This window comes from Bombina bombina, chromosome 3, assembly GCF_027579735.1.
Source record: "Bombina bombina isolate aBomBom1 chromosome 3, aBomBom1.pri, whole genome shotgun sequence".
Classification (NCBI taxonomy): domain Eukaryota; kingdom Metazoa; phylum Chordata; class Amphibia; order Anura; family Bombinatoridae; genus Bombina; species Bombina bombina.
In genome coordinates this window covers 183,365,635-183,373,509 of record NC_069501.1, presented here as the reverse complement: position 1 = coordinate 183,373,509, position 7,875 = coordinate 183,365,635, and the positions used below count along the sequence as shown (strand labels likewise).

The window sequence follows — 7,875 nt, the reverse complement described above, 5'->3', positions numbered from 1 at the left end:
TAAGAGTTAATTTATTTCGTTAGATAAATATTATATTTAACTTAGGGGGGTGTTAGTGTTAGGGTTAGATTTAGCTTTAGGGGTTAATCCATTTATTATAGTAGCGGTGAGCTCCGATCGGCAGATTAGGGGTTAATAATTGAAGGTAGGTGTCGGCGATGTTAGGGAGGGCAGATTAGGGGTTAATACTATTTATGATAGGGTTAGTGAGGCGGATTAGGGGTTAATAACTTTATTATAGTAGCGCTCAGGTCCGCTCGGCAGATTAGGGGTTAATAAGTGTAGGCAGGTGTCGGCGACGTTGTGGGGGGCAGGTTAGGGGTTAATAAATATAATATAGGGGTCGGCGGTGTTAGGGGTTGCAGATTAGGGGTACATAGGGATAACGTAGGTGGCGGCGGTTTACGGAGCGGCAGATTAGGGGTTTAAAAAAATATGCAGGGGTCAGCGATAGCGGGGGCGGCAGATTAGGGGTTAATAAGTGTAAGGCTAGGGGTGTTTAGACTCGGGGTACATGTTAGAGTGTTAGGTGCAGACGTAGGAAGTGTTTCCCCATAGCAAACAATGGGGCTGCGTTAGGAGCTGAACGCTGCTTTTTTGCAGGTGTTAGGTTTTTTTTCAGCTCAAACAGCCCCATTGTTTCCTATGGGGGAATCGTGCACGAGCACGTTTTTGAGGCCGGCCGCGTCCGTAAGCAACTCTGGTATCGAGAGTTGCTTTTGCGGTAAAAATGCTCTACGCTCCTTTTTTGGAGCCTAACGCAGCATTTGTTTGAACTCTCGATACCAGAGTTAATTTTATGGTGCGGCCAGAAAAAAGCCCGCGGAGCGTTAACAGCCCTTTTACCGCCGAACTCCAAATCTAGGCCTTGGTATTCTTTATAGAAAAGGATACCTAAGTATGTTCAGTAGCTGCTGATTGGTGGCTGCACATGTATACTTCACGTTATTTGCTCACCCAATGAATTTAATAGCTCCCAGTAGTGCATTGCTGCTTCTTCAAAAAAGGATATCAAGAGAATTAAGCAAATTAAATAATAGATGTAAAGTGGAAAGTTGTTTAAAATTGTATGCTCTGTTTCAGGGTTCTTCAAACTTTTCCCCCCAAGACCCAGTGCCATGATACCACATACCTTTAGGAGCCAATTTTTATACTTGGTCTTGAAATAATTTTGTAAGAAATAAATAACATGATAGCTACAATTTTTGGCAAAGAAACTAAAGTATGTGCATGCTTTATTCCTGATTATAGTCAAATATGAAAGCATTGTAAAACGTAATAACACACACAATCTCATACAACACACACACCACACACTCTCATACAACACACATTTCCATGTAACACACATACCACACACTCTCACACAACACACACTCTCATACAACACACACACTTTCATATAACACACACTCACCCCATACACTCTTACAACACACACATACACACACACTTTCATAACACGCATACCACACACAAACTCTCATACAACACACACACCACACACTCTCATACAACACACATGTTCATGTAACACACATACCACACACACTCTCATACAACACACATTTTCATGTAACACACATACCACACACACTCTCATACAACACACACACTTTCATATAACACAAATACCACATACACTATCATAAAACACACACACACTTTCATATAATGCACACTCACCCCATACACTCTTACAACACACACATACACACACACTTTCATAACACACGCATACCACACACACTCATACAACACACATACCACACACTCTCTCATATAACACACACACTAATACAACACACACACACTCTCATACACAACACATGCACAGCACACACACAATCTCATACAATACACCACACACACTCCTACAACACACACACACAAGTCGGGACCCAGTACACATGGTGTTGTGACCCAGTAATGGGTCCCGACCCATGGTTTAAAGAATCCTGCTCTATTTTAATTATGAAAGAAAAATGATGGGTTTCATGTCCCTTTAAAGGGACAATCTATTCGAAATTAAACTTTCATGATTCAGATAGGGCATGCAATTTTAAACAACTTTCCAATTTACTTCTATTATCTAATTTGCTCAATTCTTTAGATAGCCTTTGTTGAAGAAATAGCAATGCACATGTGTGAGCTAATCACACAAGGCCTCTATGTGCAGCAACCAAGCAGCAGCTACTGAGCATATCTAGATATGCTTTTCAGCAAGTGATATCAAGAAAATGAAGCAAATTAGGTAAAATAAGTAAATTCGAAAGTGGTTTAAAATGACATGCTCTTTCTAAATAACGAAAAAAAAAAAAATTGGGTTTCATGTCCCTTTAACTCTGAATAATATGGGCTTTTACTATGCTGAAAATTGGTAATGCAGGCTTCAGACCTCAAATGATTAACAATAGTCTGTATATCTTTCTAATTGGCTTTAGCATGGACTTTGTGCTAACAAAACAAGGAAAGGCATACTGACAGTATGATGTGACTTTGTGATAACATAAAACGAGGAAAAGCCTACTGACAGTAGGATGTGACTAGAGTGACTATCACATGAAGTACATCAGGATTAGCTCCTCCAAATAAGGAAAATGGTGGTGAAATTTGGCCACTGGAAAACTTTTGCATAGACCATTACATTACAGGCAAAGCGGGCACAATAATGAAAGTATAATGCAAAGTTGTTTTATTATTTATAATTAAATAATTCATGTTATAATCACAAAGTGTATTATGCCCATGTAACGGGACAGACTATTGCTGAACAGACTTTATCTAATTATTTTGCATATCTAACTTTATACTCATTTATTTGATGTTGTTTTCTATTACAGAAACATGTCAAAGGGTCTATAAAGACATTACTGACCATGAAATGAGAAGATGCATAGGGGAATGCCAATCCCACTCAAGAATTGTTTGTGGTCACAGGTAAGCAGTTATGTTTTTTCTTGTTTAAATCACCCCACTGAGTCATTTCTTTTATAATTGTTTTTTTATTTTTTTATTTTTATACAACATGCTTATATGGATGTGATACAGCAGGGGAGTGTTTGTTTCTGTCTATACAACATGCTTATATGGATGTGATACAGCAGGGGAGTGTTTGTTTCTGTCTATACAACATGCTTATATGGATGTGATACAGCAGGGGAGTGTTTGTTTCTGTCTATACAACATGCTTATATGGATGTGATACAGCAGGGGAGTGTTTGTTTCTGTCTATACAACATGCTTATATGGATGTGATACAGCAGGGGAGTGTTTGTTTCTGTCTATACAACATGCTCATATGGATGTGATACAGCAGGGGAGTGTTTGTTTCTGTTTATACAACATGCTTATATGGAAGTGATACAGCAGGGGAGTGTTTTATTTCTGTTTATACAACATGCTTATATGGATGTGATACAGCAGGGGAGTGTTTGTTTCTGTCTATACAACATGCTTATATGGATGTGATACAGCAGGGGAGTGTTTGTTTCTGTTTATACAACATGCTTATATGGAAGTGATACAGCAGGGGAGTGTTTTATTTCTGTTTATACAACATGCTTATATGGAAGTGATACAGCAGGGGAGTGTTTTATTTTGGTTTATACAACATGCTTATATGGATGTGATACAGCAGGGGAGTGTTTTATTTCGGTTTATACAACATGCTTATATGGATGTGATACAGCATGGGAGTGTTTTACTCACTTCCCTGATCCTCCCATGATCATAAATAGAGCAGCCATGTTGGAGTTTTCTCTGTGCTTGGATTGAGCTGACCCTTTGAAAGGAATGTTCTATTTTGATAGGGGTGCTTCTTTGTGACAGGATTTTTGTTGCACTATCAACTAATATCAATTAAAATGTTAATGAATTATAAATCTTGTCTAAAAAGAAACATTCTTCAAACAAAGGAATGCTCCTATCACAGGAACAATAAATGAAACTCCCTTTACAATTTTCAGTGCTTCAGCAACATGCAACTTAAGATAAAACAATATAAATTTCTTTAAAACAGCATATTAGTAAAAAAAATGCATGATCTAATTTGTTTTAATTCATTTTAAGACCATCAACCCTGCACTAACCCACAAAGGGATTAAACACACAGTAGAAGTACCGCTTGGATCCACAGAGCACTGCTGATCCTGAGCGGAAGTGCTGCTGATCCAATCATGAGTGCTAGTCATTCAACTAGTATTTCTGATTAGATAAGCAGCAGTTGGTAGTTTTTGCTCTGGACCAGCAAAAGGTCATTTTTTTTTTTTTTACTATTAAGGCCCTTTTAAAGGGACAATAAACACCTTGAGGTGGTAATATAAAATGATAAACTGTGTGTGTGTGTGTATATATATATATATATATATATATATATATATATATATATATATATATATATATGTATATATATATATATATACATACTTTCATTATTTATTTTGTCCCCTTTTCCTGTAATTCTATTCTGAAGTTGTGAGCTTTTCAGCTCCTGTTAGAAATGGAAGTGCAGAACACTGTTATATTCCACACAGCCATTGGCTGCACACTCTAGTGATAAATTTATAACTGTCCCTAATTGGCCACAGCAGATAATGTAACCTAAGTAAGATCCCATTGTTTTATAGACACTAAAACTTTACACTTAGTTTGTTAATGTTTAAACACCAAATATAACTTTAAAAAATACATCTACATGTTATTCACAGACTAACCTTTTCTTTCAATGCTTTATTCTATCTAGCATTTATTTAGGGCTAGATTATAAGTGGAGCGCTAATTTATTGCGCGCCCGCAAGTGGACAAATGTGCCCTTTTGCAGGCACGCAATAAATAACCAGCCATTAGAAGTGTCTGGTTATTGCTACTATATGCTTGTGGTAGCAACTAGCGCTTATAAAATTAACCAGAGATCAGATCTCTGGTCAATTTTATAAATATGCCCCAAATGCCCCCAAAATACAGTGTAGTGTATTTTATAAAAAAAATACAAATTTTATTATTTTTATGTTTTAATAAAATATTTGCACTAGGTAGTATTTTGGGGGTAAAGTTGGTCGGAGTTGGGTGTTATATTTGCTGCATCGCTGAGCTACTTACCCCCTTCACTGCACTTAGATTCTGAGCTTGCGTAATTTTACACTCGAGTTGTAATACCAGCTAATATTAGCGGGCGCTAGTATTACTCAATGGAGCACTAATATTGCTTGCACGCAAGCAATATTTAGCACTTCACTTGTAATCTGGCTCTTAGTGTTTAATGTCCCTTTAAATAAGCAAGCAGTGCAGCGCCTCACACAGCATGGGAGTATCACAGAAGTAAATAGAATACTGTCTTACTAAATGCTACTCTGTTATATCATTTTCCTTTGGGAAGGGAAGTGGGGATAGGAAGATTTAGAATATGACACATCTAGATAGCATATTACTTAATATTTTGTAAAAGGAAAAAAACACAATTGAAAAGGAAATAAACTGCACATTGTGACTTTCCCTCTTTTATCTCCAAAAGTCTAGGAACACAACCAAAAATTTAAATTACAACATAGGGTATCAAATAGAGCACATTGATTTCTAGAGAAGTAAAATATAAATATCTTAAGGAAAAAAAGTCTCAATATAGTAACCCTTTAACGACTGAGATGTACCATGTATGTTGCCGCTCATTAAGGGTTATATTTTTTTAAATAGCACGTGTCCCGCTACAAGTGGCGGTACTGCGCTATTATACCCTCCCTTCTTGTCATCGTAAATAGTGTAGCCTCAACACTGGCGGCGAGACCGCGCATTTAATAGCACTTCCCTATTCAAAGCCGAGTGATGTACAGGGTACGTTGCTAGTCTTTAAGGGGTTAAAGTATAGGTTCTAAGCATCCCATTGGCAGGTAGTGATCTGTTTGATTAGGAAGGAACGTGGCCAAATATGTTAATATCTAGATGGAAATTGCATTGACATGAGAATTTATGGAAGTTAAAAATACAATTCTTTTTTAGTATTCATCACAACCTTGAAGTTGAAATAAAGGCATGTTATTTTTTTTGTCAGATTTACTTTTTTAGTTCTACAAATTAAAGTTCTGCTGTAGACTAAGCAATTAGCACAGAATGCCCATGTTTATGTAATATTTGTTTTTATTTTTACAGGCCGGTGCCAAATTCAAGATCATAGAACAGATACAGATGGACATCATATTATATTTTTGTTGTTCTGTCAACATTATTGTGCATCTGCATTATACTTGTACCCTAGGCCTATACTATAAGTTATTCTCTGGTTTATTACAATATCATATTTAAAATGTTTTAATACCTGGAAAATTTGAAGCCTAATAAAACTTTAAATTATTTTTGTAAGAATCAATGCTGTTGTTTTTATGGAGTCATTTCTAAAGGATTTTTTGGTGAATATTTTTATCTTCATACAGTATTGAGGTTAACAGATCATATTTACCAGACAGGCAAATGCTAATTTTATTAAAATCAGTAAAATATAAAAAATAAATATGATTTAACTAGTTTAACTTCTGGTAACAATTGCAGTTAGTTATATACAATAATTATTTTTTATATCTGCACAGATATGGAGAGATCTGTAAAACAAATATTCATAAAGAAAATAATCAATTAAAATGACGGCCAAAAAAGACTGAAAGGGAGGTAAAAACATGAAACATAATAACGATGGGCAGAACTGAAGACTGATTTATAAGTGAAATGCCTTAAAGGGGTGTGCTGTAAAAAGGGGCCATACTGTACCTGAGATAATGATATTAGTGTTTTGATATAACTCTAATATAAGAATACATCAATTATTCAACTTAAAGGGATACTAAACCCATTGTTTTGCTTTTATGATTCAGATAGAGCATGCTATTTTCTAATGTACTCCTATTATCATTTTTTCTTCGTTTTAGCACCTGGGTAGCGATTACATATTGGTAGCTACATTTAGCCACCAATCAGCAAGCGATACCCTTGTGCTGAACCAAAAATGGTTTCTTGAACTTACTTTCCTGCTTTTTCGAATAAAAATAGAAAGAAAACGGAAAAAAAAATTGATAATAGGAGTAAGCTAGAAAATTGCTTAAAATTGCATGCTTTGTCTGAATCATGAAAGAAAAAATGTGGGTTTAGTGTCCCTTTAATATATTACCTGTCATAATATTAGTTTTATATATGAATATATATTACCTCAGATAATGCATGGATACAACTTTAAGATCAATTAAATTCATTCAAACAACTTACATAGATAAACTTTTGCAGGAAAAAAACATTTTATTATTAATTTGTAAATATGATTGACGTAAATAATAGTAAATTTGTAGTGCTCTTGTGGCAGACACTGCTCTTAATTGTGATATATGTGCCAGAGATATGCTAAAGATTTGCAGTTGACTTGTTAGAGATTTGTAACAGACTTGCAGAGCTTTTGCAGTAGACTTAAAGGGCTCTTGCTGTTAAATTGTGAGAAATTTGCTGCAGATTTGAAGGGCTATTGCTGTTGACTTGTCAGAAATTTGCAGCAGACTTGCAGAGCTCTTGCTATTGACTTGTCAGAAATTGACTAGACACTTGCAGAGCTCTTGCAGTTGACTTGCCAGAAATTGACAACAAACTTGCAGAGCTCTTGCAGTTGACTTGCCAGAAATTGACAACAAACTTGCAGAGCTCTTGCAGTTGACTTGCCAGAAATTGACAACAAACTTGCAGAGCTCTTGCAGTTGACTTGCCAGAAATTGACAACAAACTTGCAGAGCTCTTGCAGTTGACTTGCCAGAAATTGACAATAGACTTGCAAAGCTCTTGTAGTTGACTTGCCAAAAATTGGCTACAAACTTGCAGAGCTCTTGCAGTTGACTTGCCAGAAATGCT

General features: G+C 36.0%; 1 long non-coding RNA gene across 1 annotated transcript; it reads left to right on the top strand.

Annotated features, from left to right (window-relative positions):
• The first annotated feature begins 2,868 nt into the window (after positions 1 to 2,868).
• Positions 2,869 to 6,347, top strand: LOC128651544 (uncharacterized). The gene is made up of 2 exons (XR_008401119.1): positions 2,869 to 2,940; positions 6,145 to 6,347. It is a non-coding gene; the product is annotated as an uncharacterized LOC128651544 (long non-coding RNA).
• Positions 6,348 to 7,875: the final 1,528 nt, after the last annotated feature.